General features: G+C 42.2%; 1 protein-coding gene and 1 non-coding gene across 2 annotated transcripts in view; one reads left to right on the top strand and one right to left on the bottom strand.

The window, feature by feature from the left end:
* Positions 1-25,208, bottom strand: part of BICC1 (BicC family RNA binding protein 1) — a 284,059-nt gene that overhangs the window by 245,455 nt on the left and 13,396 nt on the right. The gene's annotated exons all lie outside the window — the stretch shown is intronic.
* Positions 13,668-13,805, top strand: LOC114810735. Its single transcript, XR_003758430.1, has one exon. It is a non-coding gene; the product is annotated as a small nucleolar RNA SNORA7 (small nucleolar RNA).

Raw genomic sequence — 25,208 nt, 5'->3', positions numbered from 1 at the left:
AAGAATACTTTATTCTAAGACGAAGCACTCCACCCCACCCCCTCGCATGCGTAAGCGCACACACACACACTCCCCACACCCCCTCTCCAAATGCACACATCTCTACATACAGAAAGATAACCAACCCTTGACCAATAATAATAATGAGAAGCACCATGGTCTTGCGGAAAGAGCAGGGGCCTGGAAGTCCGAGGACCCAGGCGCTACTCCAAGTCCTGCCACTCACCTGCTCTGTGACCTTCTCTGTGTCTCAGTTTCCTCCTCTATAAAATGGAGATTCAATACCTGTTCTCCCTCCTATTGGCTGAAAACCCCATGTGGGACAGGGACTGTATCCAACCTGATTACCTTGTAATCTGAGTACAGTTGTGACACATGATAAGCACTAAAAATACCTCAAACACTGTTATTATCATCATCGTTATTAGGCCATGGGTGATCAAACCATCACTTCTAAACTTGTTAAGGGATTTGTGGTGAACAGGTACGTGATAGATGCATTATTATTTATCGTATCACCACTGCCACAGCAGGCCACAAGTGTGCTGCTGTTCCACTGGTTTTGGCAGAGGTGCCGTCTGTCCCTTCCAAATCACGTGGGTCTGGGCCAAAGAAGGGAGTGGACAGTCAGTCAATCATATTTATTGAGTGCTTTCTGTGGGTAGAATACTGTACTAAACACATGGAAGTGTACAACATAACAATATAACAGTTACATTCTCTGCCCACAACCAGCTTACACAGTCTGCTCACACACCCCCAGATCCTGCTCAAACTCTCTCTTTTCCGCTGCTACCACTCAGCATTAGCTTTAAGGGACTCTCAGGTAGTAAAGTATTTTTCTGTCCATATGATAAGGATATCTAATTGGCACTGCTTGGGGCCAAACAAATCCATTTGTCATTGATTTTTGCTCTCATCCAAGACATGTAACAGGACTGGAATCTCAGGTGAGTCATCTTTTGTTGGCATCAAAACACCTGGAATAACACCTGGAATATCAAGCCATAGAGATAACATTTGACATGACAACAGGAAATTTTTATAAGGAATAAGAGGTGTCTATTAAAAATCTATGAATTTCCTCTACAGCGAAAGCTGAACGCTAAACTCTTTAAAGTCCCAAAGAATATTTCAGTGGTGCTGATGGATTTTTAAGATGAGAAACCCTACCCAGCACAGCAAGGTAATTCCTGCTTGGAAATTAAAGTTTTTTTCCTCCAGCTCCTTCCTTTCTCAAATAGCTCTATGTTGATTGCATTTCTTTGAAGGAATTGCTCAGTAAAAACCCTAAGTGCTCTGATTTTATTGATCCCTATTTCAGGAGCTTTTTGTATATTCAAAGACAAGCAGCTCCTAAATACATATTCTCTCCATTACTCAGCACATCACTGTTTAAGTTTGTGAACTGCCTGCTAAGTCCCTTTACTACTCAGTCACGTCTCCACTTAAAGTTCAGAAGAAGAAGAAACTCAAATCAGTCTGCATCAACCTATCAGTCTGCTTTTATGGTAAAATGTTTGACATTGGAAAAAATCCCAACCACTGACTAAAATGAGAATATTGGATTGTCTGTGGATTTCATGGATCCAAACTAACACTACAATATAAAAATCAATCATATGTATTGCTAACTGTGTGCAGAGTACTGTACTTAGCATTTGAGAGAACAATATGACAGAGTTGGTAGACACATTCCCTGACCAAAATGAGCTTACAGTCTAGAGAGGTAGGCAGACATTGATATAAATAAATTGTGGTTATGCATGCAATTGTTGAGGAGCTGAGGTTATTTTTATTATTTTATCTGTTCCAATTGCTTAAATAAACAGCACGGCCTAGTGGGTAGAGCACAGGCCTGGGAGTCAAAAGGATCTGGGTTCTAATCCCAGCTCTGCCATGCGTCCGCTATGTGACCTTGGCAAATCACTTCATTTCGATGTGCCTCAGTTCCATCATCTGTAAAATGGAGGTTAAGACTGTGAGCCCCATGTGGGACAGGGACTGTGTCCAACCTGATTACTTTGTATCTACCCCACCACTTAGAACGGTGCTTGACATTAAGTGCTTAAATACCATCCTTATCTTTATTGTCATTATTAAAGAGAACCAAGAAACCTGCAAATCCTAGTTAAAACAGGAATTGGGTGGTAAACGTATGGAATGTGTTACCCACAGGGAGTTGTAAAAGTCAAAAATATCAGTAAATTCAAGAAAATGTGAACAGATCTACAAATGTGATATCAAAAATATGTTACTAGGTAGAAAGTTAGGGATGTTCACAGCAAAGTAAGGGATATCAGCGGGATATTAATTAAGCAGTTAACTAGGTATCTAGTTGTTACAGTGGGACAGGACACTAGGCTAGATAGGTCATTGATCAACACAGTAATGGCACTGTTTGGCGAATTGGTAAAAAGAATCATCATTCAATTAATCAGTTATTTTTGTACACAATTCTGTTTACAATTAATTACTTTTCAAATATCACTTTTTTTGCACACAGAGAGAGGGAAGAGGTGGGGAGAGAGAGAGAATTCTGGATTATTCTGACCTTTTCTCCTTAACCTCTACCTTAGAAAACCTACCAAATCCTACCATAAATAGTTGCAAATATTTTCACCAATCCTGGGGCTGAGGCAGTAGGGAAGAAATGGCATTTTTCTAGGGTTCACTTTTGCTAAGCAACAACTAGAAACCTACGGCTTAGACTGACTAAAACACAAATGCTGAAAGTTCAAAACTACTTGGAACACACAGAGAAAGGAACATATTATACAAAAATTACCCTTCCATATTAAAAGTTCCAACCCATATCATTTGCATCACAAAAGGGAGAGTAAAATATTGGGGAAGAATTGTTGAGATGCAGTGTGGCTTTGTGGTTAGAGCACGGGCCTGTGAGTCAGAAGGACTTAGGTTCTAATCCTGGCTCCCCGACATGTCTGCTGTGAGACCTTGGGCAATTCACTTAACTACTCTGGGCCTCAGTTACCTCATCTGTGAAATAAGGATTAAGAGTGTGAGCCCCATGTGGAACAGAGAATTTGTCCAACCTAACTTGGATCTACCCCAGCACTTAGAAAAGTGCTCGGCCCATAGTAAGTGCTTAACAAGTACCATAATTATTATTATTATTATAAAATTGACTGACAAAGTTAGCAGGGGTCTGGTTCAGTGATACGCAAGAATCTGACAATAATTGATGTTTTACTTCATTGTTTGAATGTCAAAGGGGCATGTTGGAAAGCAGTGGCCCAATATCAATGCTTTGGGCCATCAATACAGCCATCTGTAATGACATCCTGAATTCCTTTGTGACCAGCTGTGGGTCCACCTACATTTTTCTCATCTCTTTTCTGAGTCTCCCAGAAGATGTGGTGCTGTTTTCCCTTCTGGGAAAGTCAAAGTGGGGGAAACATGTTCCTAGAACTATTTCTCTGAACATCTTCTGGAAGATGTCCCATTCAGGAGGGGTAGGAAAATGCTAAGAGCTGTCAGAGGACTGGAGCATTATCCCAGACTCCAAAATCTCTGAAGAGTTGGAAGGACTGTTGCTCTCCCCCTTGAAGTGAGGTCTAAAGGAAGAATCAATCTTGATTTCCCCTCCTGGGTCACTCAGTCAATCGTACTTATTGAGAGCTTACTGTGTGAGAAGCTCTGTGCTAAGCATTTGGGAGTGTACAATAATAATAATAGTATTTAAGTGCTTACTATGTGCCATGCACTGTACTAAGCATTTAGATGGACACAAGAAACTAGGGTTGGACATAGTCCCTGTCCCACGTGGGGCTCAAAGTCTCAATCCCTACTTTACAGACGAGGTAACTGAGGCACAGGGAAGTGAAATGACTTGCCCAAGATCACAGAGCATACAAGTGACAGAGTCGAAATTAGATCCCATGACCTCCACCACGCTGTCCACATCCCTGCCCTTCTGGACTATGAGCCCGTTGTTGGGTAGGGATTGTCTCTGTTGCTGAATTGCACTTTCCAAGTGCTTAGTACAGTGCTCTGCACACAGTAAGTGCTCAATAATATGATTGAATGAATTAGTGGACCCCAGGAGCACAGAACTTGGGCCCCCAAACTTGGGCTCCCCTACTCTTAAGTGGACTACAGTTATTTTCAGGATGGTCTTCAGCAGATTCTGGGGGTCTCCTCACTGCAGGGACAAGAAATTAGGTCAGGAAGCCAAGGAGCTTTCCCTAGCTAGTTGGCTACAATCTCTTTGCAGCCATTCCTCGCCTCTCAAATCCAGCTGAACTATAGGCCTGAGAGTCAAGAGCCCTAAGTTCTAATTATGACTCCGCCAGTTGCCTGCCGTGTGATATTGGGTGAGTCACTTCACCTCTTCATGCCTCAGTCCTCAACTGAAAATGGGGTTAAATACTTGCTCTCCTTCCTCCTTAGTCTGTGATCCCCATGTGAGGTGCAAACTGTGTCTAATCTGACTATATTGCATCTTGCAACATAGTAAATGCTTAAATACCAAAATTATTATTCTTTCTCCTTTAACTAGACCCCATCTGACTTGAGTGGTCAGAGAGGAAGCAATGCTACAGGCAAAAAGAAGGAGGGAAGATAGATTTCTGACTTGAGCAGATTCAGCAGTATCCTAGATTTAATTCCCACATTTCCTCTTCTCCCACTCCCATCTGTGTCACCCTGGCACTTGAATTTGTATCCTTTATTCACCCCCTCCCTCAGCCCCACAGCACTTACGTGCATAAATGTAGTTTATTTATACTAATGTCTCGACTAAGCTCATTGTGGGCAAGGAACATGTCCACAAACTCTATTACACTGTACTGTCCCTACCACTTAGTACATGCTCTGCATAAAGTAAGCACTCACCAAATGATTGATTGATTGATAACCATACCAAGCTCAGTGGTAGATACTACACAAAATGGATTTCTGAGGAAACACAAAGCTACCTCTGCATACATGTGAGTTTCCAAGCTCCGGGCAGCCGAAGGCAGAAAACCTCAACTTGGAAACAGATTTTCAGAGTCAATTTGACCCAGCCATAGCCCAGTTCAAATCCAATAAACATTGAAAGATTTGGGATCTGGTCAATCAATCAATCATTGGAATTTATTGAGTGCTTACTGTGCGCAGAGCACTACACTAAGCGCTTGGGAAAGTATAATACAATAGAGTTAGTAGATACAATCCCTACCCACAAAGAGCTTATGGTCTATAGGTCCACCCAAACTAAGATTTTCCTGGCACACAAATTGAATACTTAGAGAAGACATGGAGCCTGACTCCAGGGTGATCCTGGCCTAGCAAAAGCAGTGAGTAGTAGTATTAAAGCATGACATAGTGGAAAGAGCATGGGCCTGGGAGCATGGGGCTGGGTTCTAATCCAGGATCCATAGCTTGTCAGTTAAAATCTAAAATGGAAAGTTAAGCAGCAGAGAAACAGTGTGGCCTAGTAGAAAGAAGCACAGACCTTGAAGTCAGAGGACCTGGGTTCTAATCCCAGCTCTGCCACTCTCTTTCTGGGTAACCTTGGTCAAGTTACTTGATGTCTCTGAGCCTCAGTCTCCTCAATTATAGAGAGACCAAATGCAGGACAGGCACTGTGTCCTACCTAATCGACCTGTACCTATTCCAGTGCTTAGAACAGTGTCTGACACATAGTAAGTGCTTAATGAATGCCATTAAAAATTACTCATGTAAGAGTTCTTTCTATGCTTTAGCTTTGTCATCCAGTAAGAGTTTCAGAGCTAGGTAAGAAAAAGCTAAAACAAAGGAGGAATATCTTAATCTGCAACTATTCCTCTCCCTTTCCACTTTCACTCTCCTGCCCAACTCCCCAACCCCATCACAAACTGACAGGACACAGGAAGGATGACTCTGAACCAGGTCACCTGTACAATGACCAGCTCAAGTAGGAAACTCGTGGCAGGAGGAAAATAACACATGGGACTCATCCCAAAAAAAGGATAGTGGCCAGCCAGAATCAGCCATTCTTGTGACTTCTTGTCCCTCCAAGACCTCTAACTAACTCCCAGCAGCTACAAGACACAGTACACTGAAAATCACAGAAATGAGGACCAGTAGTTGTCATGTGGTTGTTGAAGCAACTGTCCAAGAAGCTACTCATTAGATGAGGCCTTTAGGGCCAACTGGATGATACTGAACTTAGAAAATTAACCACGCAAGTGTAGAACATACAATAGGAAGCTTCCAATCCATTAGTTACTCTAAATAAACCAGCTACCATTACCCAATGTGAATCACAGTTATAACTACAATCTTATTATTATAATTATTATCTTCAAAGCTATTGCTTCATAAAAAAATATAAATTCAATACCATTTTTGTTGCTTTTTGCTGAGAAAAAGGGAGAAATTTTAAGCTTGTCAGTGGCATTAGTTCTGCTACCTTTCGCCTTTCCTCCTGTTATGCCTCAAGTGAAGCAGCATGGCTCAGTGGAAAGAGCAAGGGCTTGGAAGTCAGATGTCATGGGTTCAAATCCCAGTTCAGCCACTTGTCAGCTGTGTGACTTTGGGCAAGTTACTTAACTTCTCTGTGCCTCAGTTACCTCATCTGTAAAATGAGAATTAAGTCTGTGAGCCCCACGTGGGACAACCTGATCACCTTGTTTCCTCCCCAGCGCTTAGAACAGTGCTTAGCACATAGTAAGCACTTAACAAATGCCATAATTATAATTATTATTATAAGGTTAGGCATATCCCAAGTATAATTAACAACCAAGGTGGCAATTTGCCCAGTTAAATAATGACCAATCCAGTTTTCAGAGGGTCTGTTCCCTGCTTAATATGGCTACAACACAGTCACAATTATATTCAGTATTTTTATTTTTAAGTTCTCAGACTCCCTCTGTCTCAGCTCCTGTTGCTAAGTTGCACAATTCAGCACCGGTGTCTGCAGTTACAGGGAATTGGGAAGGAAACACAATGGGTAATAATAATAGTGGTATTTGTTTAGTGCTTATTATGTGCCAGGCACTGTTTTAAGCGCAGGGATTGATACAAGCAAAGCAGATTGGACACAGTCCTTGTCCCAAAGGTCTTAATCCCCATTTGACAGATGAGGTAACTGAGGCACAGAGGACTGAAGTGACAGACAAGTGGCAGAGCCGGGATTAGAATCTACGTCCTTCTGACTTCTGAGCCTTTTATCTACTATGCCATGGGTCTGTAACAAATAGGGGTGGGGGAAATGGGAAGAGGTCCCATCAAGAGAAAGCCATAGAGAACTCAAGTGATTTGTCCAAGATCACAAAGCAGGAAGAGGTGGAGCCAGAAGAGAATCGAGGCCTCCTGCCTCTCAGGCCCATGCTCCTTCAACTAGGCTACGCTGCAGATGCTAACAATTAAGAATGAAAAGCTTGATCCTTTTCTAGGAAGCCTTAGCAAAATAAATGTTTAGAAAGAGGGAGTCTTATGACCCTGCAGGAAATTCTTCCATTCCTGATAATGTACTAAAATCAAAGTGGATTCGTTCATTGGCTCACATTTGTAAACATAATCCAGTAGGCCTCGTGTATACCAAGCTCTGATCTTACTGTCGAAGTGAGTTTGGCACAGGGTCGTCCCTACTGCCCTGAAAGAATAAGAGATGCCCAGAGAAGACTGCAAAATCCTTCCAGTTCACCCAGTGATCTTTCCAAAAAAGTTGGAGTCTCATGAAAGTTTTGGAATCATTCCCTCAATGCACTCTCTCCTGCTCATTCCATTTGAGTTTCACCAGTATACAGAGAAGCAGCAAGCTCAACTATGCCCTACCTGGTTAACTCACAAGTTAACCCAGAGATCAGCACCATAGAGATGGCAGATGGGTTCTGGAGATCCAGTTTCAGCACAGCCAAACTGGGCACTTGCAAACATGCTACTGGTTAGCCTGCTACCCAAGATGGCAATAGACACAAGGTAATAGGTTGAAGGGTTGCTTAATTGCCAACCTAAGGGTCCTTTTCTCTTTTATAGCATGATTAAGCTATGGAGTAGAGAGGAACCTATCCCCTTTAAACCCAGTTATTGCTTGAGTTCACTGTATATAATGTAAAGAAAGAAGAAATCTTGCAGAGAAAGGATTAATGGTCCCCCCACAGTTTTATCAGTTCCACTCATACCTACTGATAAAATCTCATCTCCATGCCCAAAACCCAAATGGTAGCTACAAATGAATTTGATGTAATAACTCTTCTATGTGCTATCTCCCCCCTCTAGATGGTAAAGCTCACTGTGGGCAGGGAACATGTCTATCAACTCTGTTATACTGTACTCTCCCAAGCATGTAGTACAGTGCTCTTTACACAGTAAGCACTCAATAAATATGACTGATCAATAATGAAGTCTACTTTGGGTATACAATAAAATGTCACCTACTCCCAAAAGGTATGACATTTATCTCACATCTGGAAAAGACTGATAAAGCTGAAAAGATGATGATGATGGCATTTGTTGAGTGCTTACTATGTGCTAAGCAGTGTTCTAAGCGCTGGGGGGATACAAGGTAATCAGGCTGTCCCATGGTGGGCTCACAGTCTTAATCCCCATTTGACAAATGAGGTAACTGAAGCACAGAGAAGTTAAGTGACTTGCCCAAAGTCACACAGCTGACAAGCGGTGGAGCTGGGATTAGAACCCATTACCTCTGACTCCCAAGCCCTTGCTTTTTCCAGTGAGCCAAAATGTATTACTGACTGATTTTTATTTTCTATTAAAATGCTTTTAGATTTATGTTCTATAATTTAAGAATGTAAAACAATAACTTTTTGGAAAGGAATAATCTGAGTTGAGGTGTTGGAGACCAAGATCATTTAAAAGTGCATTGAATTTAAAACTGCCATCAGTAAAATGCTGGCATAAAGGTAGTTGAAATCTTACCTTATTACAGTGATAAGGGAGGAGCTTCAGGCTGCACATAAGAGAGATTTTAAGTTCCTTAAAGGCAAAGATTGTAGGTTGAAACATCATCCAACCTTGGTTTCGCTGACACTGTTCTTGCCTGGTTCTCCTGCTAACTCTTTGACCACTCCTTTTCGAGTGTCTTTTGCTGGCTCTTCCTCTGCCTCCCCTCTCTGACAGTGGGGGCCCCTGAAGGCTCAGTTCTGGGTCCCCTTCTATTATCCACCTAACCCCACTCTCTTGGAGAACTCATTTGCTCCCATAACTTCAACTCCAATCCCAATGCGGGTAATTCCCAAATCTACATCTCCAGTCCTGACCTCTCTCTTTCTCTGCAGTCTCTTATTTCCTTCTGCCTTTAGGACATCTCTACTGAGATGTCCCACTGACGCCACAAACTAAAACTCCAAATGTCCAAAACAAGACTCCTTTTCTTCCAACCCAAACTCTGTCCTCCTCCTGTCTTGCCCATCACTCTAGACAGTACCACTATCCTTCCTATCTCACAAGCCTATCTCACCTCATTGACACTGTCCTCAACTCATCTCTCTCATACAACTCACATATTCAATGTCACCAAATCCTGTCAGTTCAACTTTCACAATATTGCTAAAATCTGCCTTTCCTCTCCATCCAAACTGCTACTAGATTTATCCAACCATTTATCATATCCCACCTTAACTGCTGCTTCTTGTTAGCCTCCCTGCCTTCCATTTCTCCCCACTCCAGGACATACTTCACTCTGTTGCCTGGATCATTCTTTTAAAAAAAACATTCAGGCAGGTCTCCCGACTCCTCAATGTTGGTATTTGTTAAACAGATACAGGGTAATCAGGTTGTCCCACGGGAGGCTCACAGTCATAATCCCCATTTTACAGATGAGGTAACTGAGGCACAGAGAAGTTAAGTGCCTTGCCCACAGTCACACAGCTGACATGGGGCAGAGGTGGGATTCGAACCCATCACCTAATAATAATAATAATGTTGGTATTTGTTAAGCGCTTACTATGTGCCGAGCACTGTTCTAAGCGCTGGGGTAGACATAGGGGAATCAGGTTGTCCCACGTGGGGCTCACAGTCTTGATCCCCATTTTACAGATGAGGGAACTGAGGCACAGAGAAGTTAAGTGACTTGCCCACAGTCACACAGCCGACAAGTGGCAGAGCTGGGATTCGAACTCATGAGCCCTGACTCCAAAGTCCATGCTCTTTCCACTGAGCCACGCCACCTCTGACTCCCAAGCCCGTGCTCTTTCCACTGAGCCAGTTGCCCACTTACCTCCACATCAAACAGAAACCCCTTACCATTGGCTTTAAAGGACTCCATCAGTTTGCTCCCTCCTTCCTTACTTCACTCATCTCCTACTATAGCCCAGACATACACTTCATTCTTCTAACACCAGCTTGTTCACTGTGCCCCCATTTGGTCTCCCTCACCACTGACTGCTTTCCCACATCCTCCCTCTGGTCTGGAACTCCCTCCTGCTCCACATACACCAGGCCACCATTCTCCCCACCCTCACAGCCTTATTAAGGTCATGTCTCCTCCAAAAGGCCTTTTCCATTTAAGCCATCTTGTATCCATCTATCCTCCGACTCGCTTTCCCTTCTGTATCACCTATGCATTTGGAGACATACCCTTTGGGCACTTGGCATTCACCCCACATTCAGCCCCACAGCAGTTATGTACATAGCCATGATTTATTTACTTACATTAATGTCTTTCTCTTCCTCTAGACTGTAAGCTCTTTGTGGGTAGGGAATGTGTCTACCAACTCTGTTGAATTGTACTCTCCCAAATGCTTTATTCAGTGCTCCGCACCCAGTAAACACTCAATAAATACCATTGATGAAAGGATCATGTCAAACAATTCTATTACATTGTACTTTCCCAAACACTTAGAAGAGTGGTCTGCATACACTAAGTGTTCAATCAACACAAATGATTGATTTTTTTAATAAAGCCTTATTCTCTCAAATTACTGCGTTAATTCAGAATATGTACTTTTCCCAATTAAAGGCAAACCATATAAATCACCAATTTTTAAATTCCCATCTTTCTTTCCATTGCTGCCTCCCCAGTCAAGGAACCAAAGTGATGCTATCAATACCTGTTGAAACGGGTGTGAAATGGTAGAATCCGTAGAGCTGTCAAATGTGGACACAGAACATGAAGCCATTAACCCACCTAACACCAGAAGAGTGAGTGATCGTGAACTAGTGGAAAGTGGTCATGGAAGGCATCTGTTTCCAATAGCTTGAAAGGAAAATACCAATACTATACATGTCTTTTGAGGTTTGTTTTGAATTTAACAAAAATGCTTCAGCCTTTCCAATGTTTGTAATGCTTTATAGTTTCTAACACTGCTACAATACACCAATACCACTGGAAAGGAAGTGTTCACTGTATAGTTTTAGACTACCCTTTAGAAGTTATTTACTAATGGCCAAAAAGAGTATATGTGCTCGGGATTTTCTTCCTAATTTTCCAAAGTTTTTATCATGTGACAAGCTTTTCATCATTCTATACCTGACTATCCCCATTTTAGGATTAAGAGGATTATTCCCTTCAGTGGCTTTGAGATTTCTGCATAGATTGTTAGCTCCTTGAGGGCAGGGATCACGCCTGCTAACTCGACTGTATGCTACTCTCCCAAGTGTTAAGTACAGTGTTCTGCCCACAGAAAACATTCAAATACCATTCATCGATTCAAAGTTTCATTGGGGTCCTTATGAATGTTTATATTCGTCCAATTTTAAAAGATATATTTACAGAAACATATATGGTAAGAGACTCTCCCTTCTCTGGATAATTTACCTATTAAATAATACTTTCCATATTTAAAATGTGTTAAGTACCATCCTTAGACTGAACATTTCAGTTTTTAAAAACTGTATCAACACATATCACAAACACATACTTCCCCAATGCACTGCTAAACAGACAAGCTTCAAGCCAAACAGCCTGAAATAAACATTCAAAATAGGGCATATTTTCCAATCGAGGTAAAGATTATAATGTAACCAACAGGAATGTGCAAGCCAGCAATACTTGCAATTCGGGAGTTCAAGCCAAACCATGATAGCCTGTCGTAGCACTTAAAAAACAGAGAAACTTGAGAAAGTGATACTATTACAATTGTTAACTGTGGAATGCAAGAACATTTTTCAACTGCAAGTTACACAAATCCCTTTCGTTTATTTATTTTTTAAAAGAAAAGTATATTCAGCACATTCGGAATTTGAGAATTTGAAAAATAACTAAACTTTTTCGGCTCCGTGCATGTTAACACCAAATGTAAATGCTATTAAAGAGGATCCAGTTACCACAGCCCTGCCTGTTTCCAGTCCTGTTTTCATGCATTGCTAAGGAGGAAATTGTCACGTCCCAGGTTTTAATGGAGGAATACGTGAACTCATGAAGCAGAGAAAAGTATTATTAATGAATTTAGAACCAGGGTTAACCAGTTATTCAAGTGTCTTTTAAAAGTCATTTACCATAGGAATAGAGCACGGACTGAGAGTCAGAAGGTCATGGGTTCTGAACCTGGCTTCACTACTTGTCTATTGTGTGACCTTGAGCAAGTCACTTCACTTCTCTGTGCCTCAGCTATCTCACCTATAATATAGGGATTGAAACTGTGAGCCCTAACATGGGACAAGGACTATGTTCCTACCCAATTTGCTTGTACCCACTCCAGCACTTAGTACAGTGACTGGTACATAGTAAGCACTTAACAAATACCATAATTATTATTGTTTATATAATTACCATGGCAACTCAACCTGTCCATCTGTGACTAAATTTTTCTGTCAATACAACAATCAAATGAATGAACTATGACATGACTGTTTCCACAGCCCCATTAACAATATGACCTAGTGGCACTCACAAGGAAATTCATTTTACAATTTTTAAGTTAAATACCTTCAGTATCTTTGAATGAGACAATCAATGGTATTTACTGAGCATTTACTCTGTGCAGAGCACTGTACTATCAAATCGATCATTTTACTCAGCTCTTACTGGCTGCAGAGCACTGTACTAAGCAGTTGGGAGAGTCCAGTATAACAGAGTTGGTAGACACATTCCCTGCTCTAAATCTAGAGGGGTAGTCAAACATGAATATGATAATAATGGTATTTTTTAAGTGCTTACTATATGCCAGGCACTGTACTAAGCTGGGGTGGATACAAGCAAATCAGGTTGGACTCAGTTCCTTTCCCACATAGGGCTCACAGTCTTAATCCCCATTTTATAGATGAGGTAACTGAGGCACAAAGAAGTGAAGTGACTTCCCAAGGCCACACAGCAGACAAATGGCAGAGCCAGTATTAATAATAATAATAATAATGTTGGCATTTGTTAAGTGCTTACTATGTGCAGAGCACTGTTCTAAGCGCTGGGGTAGATACAGGATAATCAGATTGTCCCACATGAGGCTCACAATCTTAATCCCCATTTTACAGATGACGTAACTGAGACACAGAGAAGTTAAGTGACTTGCCCACAGTGACACAACTGACAAGTGGCAGATCTGGGATTAGAACCTATGACCTTCTGACTCCCAGGCCCATGCTCTATCCACTAAGCCAAACTGCCTCCAGATATGTTCATAAGTGCTGTGTGGCTAAGGGTGGGGTGAATAAAGGGTGCAATTTCAAGGGTAAGGGCAAAGTAGAAGGGTATAAGAGAAGAGGAAAGGAGAGTTTAGTGGTGGAAGGCCTCTTGGAAAAGATGTGCTTTGAAATTAAGGCAAGAGTGACTGTCTGTCACCCTCTCAGGATGGCACCTGGAGAGTTTCCAGTACTCTACCAGTCTCAGCTATGGGAGGCAGAGTCAAGCAGAGGCCTACCCATTCCATTCCTAGCTTGGCCAGTGACTAGCAAGTGGAAGGCAATCAGCTACAAGTCAAATCTCACCTGTTCTGGGCAGCAGCAGCATAGAAGAGAGTCAAAAGCAGAGACTCAAGTTTAGGGCAAGGGACGTGCCAATAGTAAACCACTTCTGAATTTTTACCAAGAAAACTCTATGGATCCAGTAGCAGAACAATTGCAGATGGAGGTGGGGCCTTCTGGGAGAGATGAGTACATGGCGTCGCTATGGGTAGGACAGAAAATAGGGAGAGACAAGAGGGAGTAAGGCCAACAAGGAGGCTGATGCAGACATCAAGGTTCGACATTATAAGTGCTTGAATCAGCATAGTAGCAGTTTGATGGAGAGGAAAGGGAAGATTTTAGTGATGTTGTGAGGGTTGAATGGAGCAGATATGGTGACAGATTGAATATGTGGGTTGAGAGAGAGATGAGTTGAGGATAATGACAAGGATACACACTTGAGAGACAGAGGGGATGGTGATGCTGTCTACAGGGATGGGAATGTCAGGGGGAGGCCAGGGCTTGGGTGGGAAGATAAGAAGTATTGTTTTGAACATATTACGTTTGAGATGTAAGAGGAATCTCCAAATAGAGATGTCCTGAAGGCAGGAGGAAATACTAGGCTGCAGAGATGGAGAGAGGTCAGGGCTGGAAATGCAGATTTAGTAATCATCCGCATGTTCAAGTAGAAGCTGTGGGAGCAAATGAGTTCTCCCAGGGAGTGGGTATAGATGGAGAGTACAAGAGAACACAAACTGGGCCTTGAGGAACTCTCACAGGAGAGGACACAATAAAGTTAGTTGACATTATCCCTGCCCCCAAGGATCTTATAATCTAGCAGGGAAAGTAAACACTAAAATAAAATATAGGTGGGGGAGGAGCACATCATGAGGATGATGATGATGATGGTATCTGTTAAGTGCTTACTATGTACCAAGCACTATTCTAAGCGCTGGGGGGGAATACAAGGTAATCAGGTTGTCCCACGTGGGGCTCACAGTCTTAACCCCCATTTTACAGATGAGATAACTGAGGCACAGAGAAGTTAAGTGACTTGCCCAAAGTCACACAGCTGACAAGCGGCGGAGTCACATTAGAACTCATGACCTCTGACTCCCAAGCCTGTGCTCTTTCCACTAAGCCACACTGCTTCTCTTATCATCATAAAGATAGTAGAGGTGGGTATAAAGTGCCTACAGGGAACAATGCATTGTACTAAGCATTTGGGAAAATATAATGCAAAGAAGTGATGCAAGAATCAGCATGGTCTAGTGGAAAGCATGAGGGCCTGGAAGTCAAAGGAACTGGGTTCCAATCCTGGCTCTGCCACTAATCTGCCATGTGACCTTGGACAAGTCACTAATTTCTCTGTGCCTCAGTTCCCCATCTGCAAAATGGGGATTCAATACCAGTTCTCCCTCCTTCTTAGACTGTGAGCCCCATGTGGGACAGGGACTATATCTGGCCCAGCACTTAGAACAGTGCTTGACACGTAGTAAGTGTTTAATAAATACCACCATTGTTATAATTATTAAATGACACACTACTACCAGTCCACAAAGAGCTGGGGGACAGCAGATATGAAATATTTACAATTAGAGTAATCAAAATTAAATCTTTGAATGTACAAACATATTTTACATAAATACAATAAACAAATGCTGAAGATGAGTGTAAATAAATACATCAGTACTAGAAATGGCTGGTGGGTTGGTACATTGTTAGGGTTCTGGGTGCTGCTCCAAAGGCTTACTGGAGGAGTTGGGATTTTAAGAGCACTCTGAATACACTTAGAGCTGGGAAGAGAGGGAATTCCAGGCCAGGGAAACAGTGAGAGCAAGGGAAGTGAGGTGAAGGAGTTGGGAGTGAGGTACACTCAGGAGATTAACTTTGAAGGAAGGAAATGAGAAGCAGCATGGCCTTAGTGGATAGAGTACAGGCCTGGGAGTCAGAAGGACCTGGGTTCTAAACCCGACTCTGCCACTTGTCTGTGTGAACTTGAGCAAGTCAGTTCACTTTTCTGTACCTCAGTTACTTTATCAGACCGGGAGCCCCAGGTGGCACATGGACTGTGTCCAACTTTATTAGCTTGTATCTACTCCAACACTGAGTACAGTATGTGGCACATAATAAGTGCTTAACAAAAACCATTAAAAAAAAAGGAAATGGGGGGCCAGGGAAGTAGTGGGTGAAAAGAGGAGATATATAAAATGGGGAAACTCCCACTTCACTACTCTGTGCCTCAGTTCCCTCATCTGTAAAATGGGGATTACGACTGTGAGCCCTATGTAGGACAGGGACTGTGTCCAACCCGATTGTCCTGTATTTACCCCAGCACTTCGAACAGTGCCTGGCAGATAGTAAGTGCTTAACAAATATCTTAATTATTATGATTTTATTATTATTTCCCTGAAGCTATTTCCCTTACAGTTTTGGTTGGCTTATCTAGGTAGACTGGGCCCTGACAGAACTAGAACACATGGAGGCTACAGCAAAAGTTACACAACTTCAGTTCTGTCACATTCTGCGATCAATCAGGGCTTTGTGGCTTGGGGACTCTGCTTTACCATACTTCACTTCAAAATATCGGAGTCTTTGGTAGTAAAGATATTGTTCAGCTTGGTCAAGAAAATTCAAAGCAACAACTTTTTTAAACTAACAGACCAAAGGCCTCTTGTGAAAAGTATAGTTCTACTGATCCTTTTGACTCCCACTTTAGCTTCATTTTGTGGCACTGTATTAAATCCTCTCTAATTAAAACTTACCTAAGGGCCCCATCAAATCATGTGAGAGGAAGACAAAGAAGCAGAAGTCCGTGGTGGCCAGACACAGGGAAGCAGCATCGCTTAGTGGATGAAGGCATGGGCCTGAGCGCCAGAGGACCTGGGTTCTAGAGAAACAGCATGGCTCAGTGGAAAGAGCACAGGCTTGGGAGTCAGAGGTCATGGGTTCTAATCCCAGCTCCGCCACTTGGCAGCTGTGTGACTTTGGGCAACTTCTCTGTGCCTCAGTTACCTCATCTGTAAAATGGGGATTAAGACTGTGAGCCCCACGTGGGACAGCCTGATTCCCCTGTGACTACCCCAGCACTTAGAACAGTGCTCGGCACATAGTAAGCGCTTAACAAATACCAACATTATTATTATTATTATTACTTAACTTCTCTGTGCCTCAGTTACCTCATCTGTAAAATGGGGATTAAAATTGTGAGCCCCACGTGGGACAACCTGATCACCCTGTATTCCCCACGGCTTAGAACAGTGCTTTGCACATAATAAGCGTTTAACAAATACCACCATTCATCCATTCATTCTATTTCTGGCTCTACCACTTGCCTTCTGTGTGAACTTGGGCAAGTCTTTTTAACTTCTCTGTGCTTCAGTTGGGTATTCAATATCTGTTATCCCTCCTACTTGACTGTAAGCCCACAGTATATATATACTATAATTATATTGTATATGATATATATATTATTAATGTTTTATGTGGTATCAGAATGGTGTCCCACCTGATGAACTTGTATCTACCCCAGAGTTTAGAACATTACTTGACACATAGTACCATAATGATTATAGTAAGTGCTTAACAAATACCATTTAAAAAAAAAAAAGACATACTGTGCATAGTGGCCACAGAAGGCCAGCTAAAGGCAGGAAGGCAGAAGGGCAATGAGAAGACAGCCTAGTTCCACCAATCACTCCCAGGCTCTTTTGCTGCCTCTCCCTGACATTCTCCTGGGCCTGCTGCTCGGTTCTCTGCCGCTCTCTTCAGGATGAATGACAGGAAATCATGTAGTGAATGACAGGAAACTCCTGACACATTCGCACCTTGCTACAGTAATATAAAGTGATAATGGGCTTCTCCTACCGGTTGGGAATCTCTAAACACAGCCCTGATTAACTGCCCAGCAGCATAGCTGTGTCAATTCCTTAATTCCATTATAAATGGTTCTTTACTCTAGAGACCAATAGATTGTTCAGAACACCATCTAGTGCAATGACAATATGACCCCTCTACTGCAGGATTTGGAATATTTTGTTATTGATGCCATCACCACTTCCCCAAAACCAGGAAGGTCAAACTAAGCAAACCTAGCAAGGATTCTGAGGAATTTGAAATCTGGGGTAAATGTGTGGTTGAGTTTTTGATTATATATACATATATGTATTTATTCTTATATATAAAACACATTATATAATATGCCTATATTATATATAAATAAAAATAACTGAATTGAGTGACGTAAACCTTTAGAGTTACAGAATCAACACAGCCTTTCTAAAAGGCAACTTACTCCAGGAGGCAAAATTAATTCTTGATTAATCACCTACCTTTCTAGCTGAGCCATCCTTCCGGCCACCTCACACCTTAGGATCTTAACCAGATTGACCTCCAATTGATTTTTTTAATCAAATTTATGTGTGCTATTAAACTGTCTTATTTATGCACCCAGCTTTCCTGAAACACGGGGGCTACATTCTTGCAAAACCCATTAACGAAAACTTGCATTACAGTACTTGCTGTACTCATAACTGTGTGTATGTGACCATGAATGAACTGTTTGATCCAATACCGTGATGTGCTATATTCAACCAAGTTCACACTTCGGACAAAATGTTCCTTAATCCCCTAACCATGATTCTAGCCAAACTTTGTAGTGGACTATATAGATCGATATAGATAGATATATCAGACAATGTAGATCTATATTGATCTACATCTATTTTTATAGGTCAAAATAGATATATAACCTATATATAATTTAGTTGCCCATACTCAAAAACACACCACTAACCGTGTGTTGGCAAAGAGGTCAACATGGGATAAGCAGCCCCAGCTGCACTGAGCAGACAAAGAGACTGTCCCCGGTTGGGTTGTGCAGTTTAAAGTTTGCAGTGCCTGGCATTGTTTTCTCTTTTGTCTCCTTGTATTTCCTTTCATGAGAAGCTTCTGCTCAAAGAGAGACACTCCCTTAAGGCAGTGCGCCATCCACATCTGTGCTCAGTAGCTGATTCCCACTCTTCAGCTGAGCTGTTCCACCGTATGAGGGTCTGTAGTGACTACACATCGTGGCAGAACTATAAGCTAATTGTGGCAGGGAACGTACCTGTTTATCGTTGTATTGTATTCTCCCAAGCGCTTAGTACCCTGCACAAAGTAAATGCTCAATAAATACGACTGAATGTGAACTGTATCTGCTCTCGAGCTCTTTGAATAACTGCATCATTTTCCATAGCTGTCTTCCCCCATATACTGTCATCTCTGCGGTCAGGTAATCCACATAAAACTTCTTCTATAGGTCCTGAGGTTATAGCTCTGTGCTCTTCACAAAGTGGGTGATCAGTAGATACTGTGTACAGTGGTAATGAGCTTTGATCACTGGCAAACTGACAGGGTAAAGGAAAAATGCCACAGACAAAAGTCCTCTGAGAAACAAAAGAAGTTACCCCTGCTCAGCTAACCTTTAACTTCAACACCAACAATCCCTGAATTACTCTATTATTTAAATTCAAGTTTCCCATTCTCATCAAAAGCCTTATGAAGAATAACCTATAATCCACAAGATTTTTAAATATAGACCACAAAGACCTCATCAATGGAATTTATTGAGCGCTTACTGTTAGTACTGTAGTAAGCACTTGGAAAAGTACAATGCAACAGAGCGGGCAGACACGTTTCCTGCCCATAACAAGCTTACCTCAAGGATAAATTTTCAGACTCCCACTTTTTGTACACTTTTGAGTATTTCCTACTGAGAACAATGGCTACCAACTTTCTACTAGTACATCTGTATTTCCATACAGGTCTCTTGAGATGTTTTCTGACTTACAACTTGTACTTGTATATCAGAATATTGTCATTGACACCATTCAAAAGTTGTTATTATACTTGGGCAATGCAACGGAATTGAACAAGGTGATGGATCAGTTGATCAATCGTATTTACTGAGCATTTCAGTGTGCAAACCACTGAACTAAGAGCATGAGGGAATAAAATATAACAATATAAGAAATGGTAGTCAGCTTCCAGCTTACAGCCTGGGGGAAGAGACAGACATTAACATAAATAAATTACAGACGTACATAAATTCTGTGGGATGAGGGGGAATGGGAGTGAATAAAGGAAGCAAATCAGGGTAACACAGAAATGAGTGGGAGAAAGGGAAAGGAGGCTTAATCAGAGAAGGCCTCTTGAAGGAGATATGCCTTCAGTGAGGCTTTGAAGGTAGGGAGAGTAATTTGTCAGATATGAAGAACGAGGGCATTCCAGACCAGAAGCAGGACATGGGTGAGAGGTCAGAGGTGAAGTAGATGAGTACTGGGTACAGTTACTAGGTTGGCATTAGAGGAGCGAAGTGTGCAGGCTGAGTTGCAGTAGGAGAGCTGACTGGTAAGGTAGGAGGGGGTTAAGCACTTTAAACCCAATGGTAGGGAGTTTTTGTTTGATGTGAAGGTGGCTGGGCAACCACTGGAGGTTCTTGAGGAGTGGGGAAACATGGACTGAATGCTTTTTTAGAAAGATGATGTGGGCAAATAATTATCTGCCAAGTAGCAGACTAGCACAAAGCTTTTCTTCCATACTTGAGCCAAATTTTTTTTTGGTGCCACATGCTTACAAAAAAAAAATTTTAATGGTCTTTGTTAAGCACTTACTGTGTGGCAAGCACTGTTCTAAGTGCTGGGTTAGATATAAGTTAATCAGACCAGATCTAGTCCCTGTTCCACAAGGGGCTCACAGTTTCAGTAGGAAAAACAGGTATTGAATCCCCATTTTGTAGTTGAGGAAACTGAGGCACAGTGAAGTTATGTGACCTGCCCAAGGTCACATAGCAGGCAAGAGGTGGAGCTGGGATTAAAACTCAGGTCTTCTGGCTCCCAGATCAGAACTTTATCCACTAGGCCACGATGCTTCTTTGTGAGTCCAAGGAGGACTTTACAAATCCTTCTTTGACAAGGATACCTAGAACAAACTACCACCTCAAGATTAAAAAGTCACACACAACACCAAAAATCAAGGCTTCTATATTTCCAAGCAAAATAAACTTACACCTTCAAAATTGACAATATAAGTCAGATCATATACCAACAGTTCAAATTCTAAGTCAATCATAAGAAGAATAAGAGGGAAGTTAAGTTTCTGATATCCTTATGTGCTTTATATTAGGAGCTTATTAAATCACTGACCAGGAATGCAATACACCTAGTTCTCCTATAACCCCAGAGTTGCATTCTTGCAGAACCCCATGTTGAGGAAAACCTAACATTACAGAGCTAATAATAATAATAATTGTGGTATTTGTAAACACTCACCCTGTGTCTAACAGCATGCCTACGTGCCTAGCCATTTCTCCCACATGGCTCTGTCTCAAGTCAGAAGCATACTGTTGGGAAAAACACTTCCTTATTCTGCCATTGTGCTCTATCCAAAACCCAGAGTAAAAACATGTCTTTCGGGAGAACCGTGTGTAGCTAGCTAGTGGTGACAAAGGCACTAAAACAGTTCAGCAAATTCACTTTGCACAACTTGAGCAAATGACTCCTCTCCCTTGTCCCACTAGAGTTCTGGACTTTCCCAAACCTGGGCAAGGGAGCTGCAGTTGGTCTGCTGGAGTCTTACACTGGCCCCAGTAAATTGGGCCTTTTTTGTTGTAGAGTGGTTTGAGTTTTGCAAAGCATTTTCACTTCAATAATATCATTTTATCCTGATACCAAAAGAAGAGGCAGATGTAATTTTTCTCATATTAATAATCATTATTAATATTATTATTAAGTACTTATTTGTGCCAGTCACTGTACTAAGCACTGGGGCAGATACATGCCAATCAAGTTGGATACAGTCCCTGTCCTACATGGGCCTGACAATCCTTATCCCCATTTTACAGATGAGAAAATTGAGGCACAGAGAAGCTACGTGACTTGCCCAAGGTCACACAGCAGACAAGTTAATGGAGCCGAGATTGCCCACTAGGCCATGCTCCTTCTCTACAGATGGGGAAAGTGAGAAAGTGATGCATACCAACAAACTTGCCAAAGGCCACCCAGCATCTAATGGCAGATCCAGAAGGCAGGTCTAGCCCACACTGCCTTTCAATCGGGAAGGTCATATATGGTCTGGGTCAGTGCTGATGCTTTCCCTAAGGTTTCACGATTGGCCTACGTCATCCAGCACCAGAAGCTATCAAAGAAATGAAAGTGTAGTATAAGGGTACCCTACACTGATTACTCCCGACTGATTGAAGTGGCAGGCACAGCAGTTCTGAAGGCTGCCACTTTTAATTTTACCAGCTAGGCACGAGTGCATGCACATAGATACACACACACAACACACACATACACAAGTACCAGAGGTGAAAATAATCTGGAACCATCTGCATTCCACACCACAGGGGTAGCAGCTTTATGCCTTGTCCACATCCCGAACCACCACAGTACCTCTCTACTCCCCATCCCCACAAAGAAGTAGCATGGCCAAGCGGATAAAGCATGGGCCAGAAGGACCTGGGTTCTAATCCCGGCTCCACCACTTGTCTGCTGTATGACCTTGGGCAAGTTACTTAACTTCTCTGGGCCTCAGTTACCTCATCTGTAAAATGTGGATTAAGATTGTGAGCCCCATGTGGGACAGGGGTTGTATCCAACCTTATTAACCTATCTACCTAGCGCTCAGGACAGGGCCCGATACTTAGGAAGTGCTTAAACACCACAATAATAATAATTATTATTATTATTATTATTATTATCCTGGGCAGTGCCCATTGGTTGCCACTGTTGTCCCTGCCCCAACCCCCAAACCCCCCCTTCCGAGAAGGCAACATTTGGACTTTCACCCCTGAAGAGTACACATGCCTAGTGCCATCAAAGACAGTGGAACCCAAACTGATGGTGAGGTCTACGTTCTAGATACTTCATCTGGGCAGTCACATGCTGACATGACTCCAAGTTAAGGGATATATATGCACAGTGAAATGGAAGATGGACACAGGTTCAACTTTGAACCTGAAATCTTTCCATCCTTAAGGCAGGGTGGATATGGGTAATTGCCTTGGGCCCCATATTGCACAGGTCCTGCCTCTCCTAGCACATGGAAGTCTAAATCGACCTTGGAAGCATTGATTACAAAGACTAAAAATAAAATTTTCAGTGTATGTTTGCTGTACAATGTAGCAATAGCTTTGTTCCCTGTCCTCAACTTATGGAGATTCTGGAAAAGGTGAAAGGAACTTCTAATAGTGATGTAGCTTCAACATTCAAATTCTGTTCAAACACAGAATTAATCTTTAAATGGTAGACTTCATTGGTAATAAACCTAATGAATACATCCAAGCCGCATTTCTCTGTTCACTTCTCAGTAAAAAGAATCCCACCATCCCAGAAACCCAGAAAGCTCTGGAATCCAGCAACTGCTAGATTCTATCGTCCCAACTCATACAGTGATACATACAGCCGCGGTCCTGATCCAGTGATTTTAGAGTTACACCACCTCGCTTCCGCTGCTGTTTTTTTAGCTGTAATATATTAACAGAGCCCATCAAAAAAAAAAAATCTAAAAGAACATAAGGGAGAGTCCCACTGAGTCTGCCTTTACAATAAAACTAGCATTTATTAAGCACTTACTCTGTGACAAGTATTATATTAAGTGCTGGGGTAAAATACAAGGTTACCAGATCAGATAGGCACCCTATCCCCCAAAGGGTTCACAACCACAAAGATGACAAACTGTCAGTGCTGGAGCAATAGTTGTTTTTTTTTAAAGGCAGAAAGCCACAAAGGAGGGCTTCAAGGTTTTTTTTTTTTTGGTTTTTTAACAGTATTTTGTTAAATGCTTACTATATGCCAGGCACTACACTGTACACTGGGACAGATACAAGCTAATCCCAGTCCATGTTCCTGGTGGGGCTCACAGTCATTTTGCAGATGAGGTAACTGAGGCCCAGAGAAATGAAGTGACTTGCCCAAAGTCATATAGCAGACAAGTGGCAGAGCCAGGATTAGAACTCAGGTCCTTCTGACTCCCAGGCCGGCATTCTATCCACTAGGCAAGAAGTTTGACCAGTCATTCTAATATGAGATTATGAAGCAAAGGCCTAAATCGAGACAATAATTTTTTTTTAATTGTGGTGGTGGGTCTTATGCTGTCGAGTCGTGTCCACTCATAGCAGGTCCATGGACACAGCTCTCCCAGAATGCCCCACCTCCATCTGCAATCATTCTGGTACTGTATCCACAGTTTTCTTGGTAAAAGAAAAAAAAATCAACTACTGTCACTCATTCCTGAACAATATCATTTTAAACCATAGTCATGAACTGCAGTTGCATCAATGAATATGTCATACAATCAGCCTTTTTACTCCATAATTCCAACAGATCATCAGTGCTCTGCATACAGTAAATGCTCAGTAAATGCCAGTGATTGATCCGTTAATAAGAGGAATTTCCACTTCAATGTTCTAATATGCAATTTTCAATCAATTAATTAGTGCTTACTGAGTGCAAAGCAATATACTAAGCCCTTGGGAGAATACACTAGAATTAGTATGCACATTTCCTGCCCACAAGTAGCTTAGTTTCCTCAGAAGGATCTGTCACTGAGCAGTCTGAATGAGACAAGCAACTTTGTTTCTTAAAACCCATCAGTGGTCCAGTAAAAAGTTCATTCTTGCCATTTTGTTTCATATCAGTTTATCAATGGTATTTGTTCAGCATATACTGTGTACAGAGAACTGTACTAAATGCTTAGGATCACTTTAATAACAGACTTTCTATAAAAACAGAAAACTATGAAATGTAAATAACAGGCCGACCCCGACCGTCCACTTCAAGTTTATCCTCACAAGCTTTAACTCTGCCCTCTCCTCTGCACAACAAAATTATTTCTCCACCGTTATTGACACCCATGCCCACTGCCCTCGCTGGTTGTTCCAGGCATTTAACTCCCTTCCCCTGGCTCCCCCATCCCTTGCCCCTAATTGACCTGGCCACCTACTTTATTAAGAAAATTGACACTATCAGGCGTGAGCTCCCTAAAATCTTCCCTGCCCCTCCTCAGTCCCTCCCCCCTCCTGCCCCTTCTTCAACTCTCCCATCTTTCCCAGCAATATCGCTAGAGGAGATCTCCTGGCTCCTCTCAAAATCCACCCCCTCCATCTGCGCATCCGACATTCCTTTGCACCTTATCAAAACACTTGCCCTCTCCCTTCTTCCATCCCGACCAGCCATCTTCAACTGTTTGCTCTCCTATGTCTTCTTCCCCACTGCTTTCAAACATGCCCATGTCTCTCCTATCTCCCCGCCTTTGACCCCACGGCTCCCTCCCAGGTATCAAACCATCTCCCTCCTACCTTTCCCTCCAAACTCCTTTAGTGAGTTGTCTACACCTACTGTCTCAAATTCCTCTCCTCCAATTCTCTCCTTGACCTCCTCCAATCTCGTTTCCGTCCC

Source organism: Ornithorhynchus anatinus, chromosome 3 (assembly GCF_004115215.2).
Source record: "Ornithorhynchus anatinus isolate Pmale09 chromosome 3, mOrnAna1.pri.v4, whole genome shotgun sequence".
In the NCBI taxonomy this organism is placed as follows: Eukaryota; Metazoa; Chordata; class Mammalia; order Monotremata; family Ornithorhynchidae; genus Ornithorhynchus; species Ornithorhynchus anatinus.
This window is presented reverse-complemented; position numbering and strand designations above follow the sequence as displayed.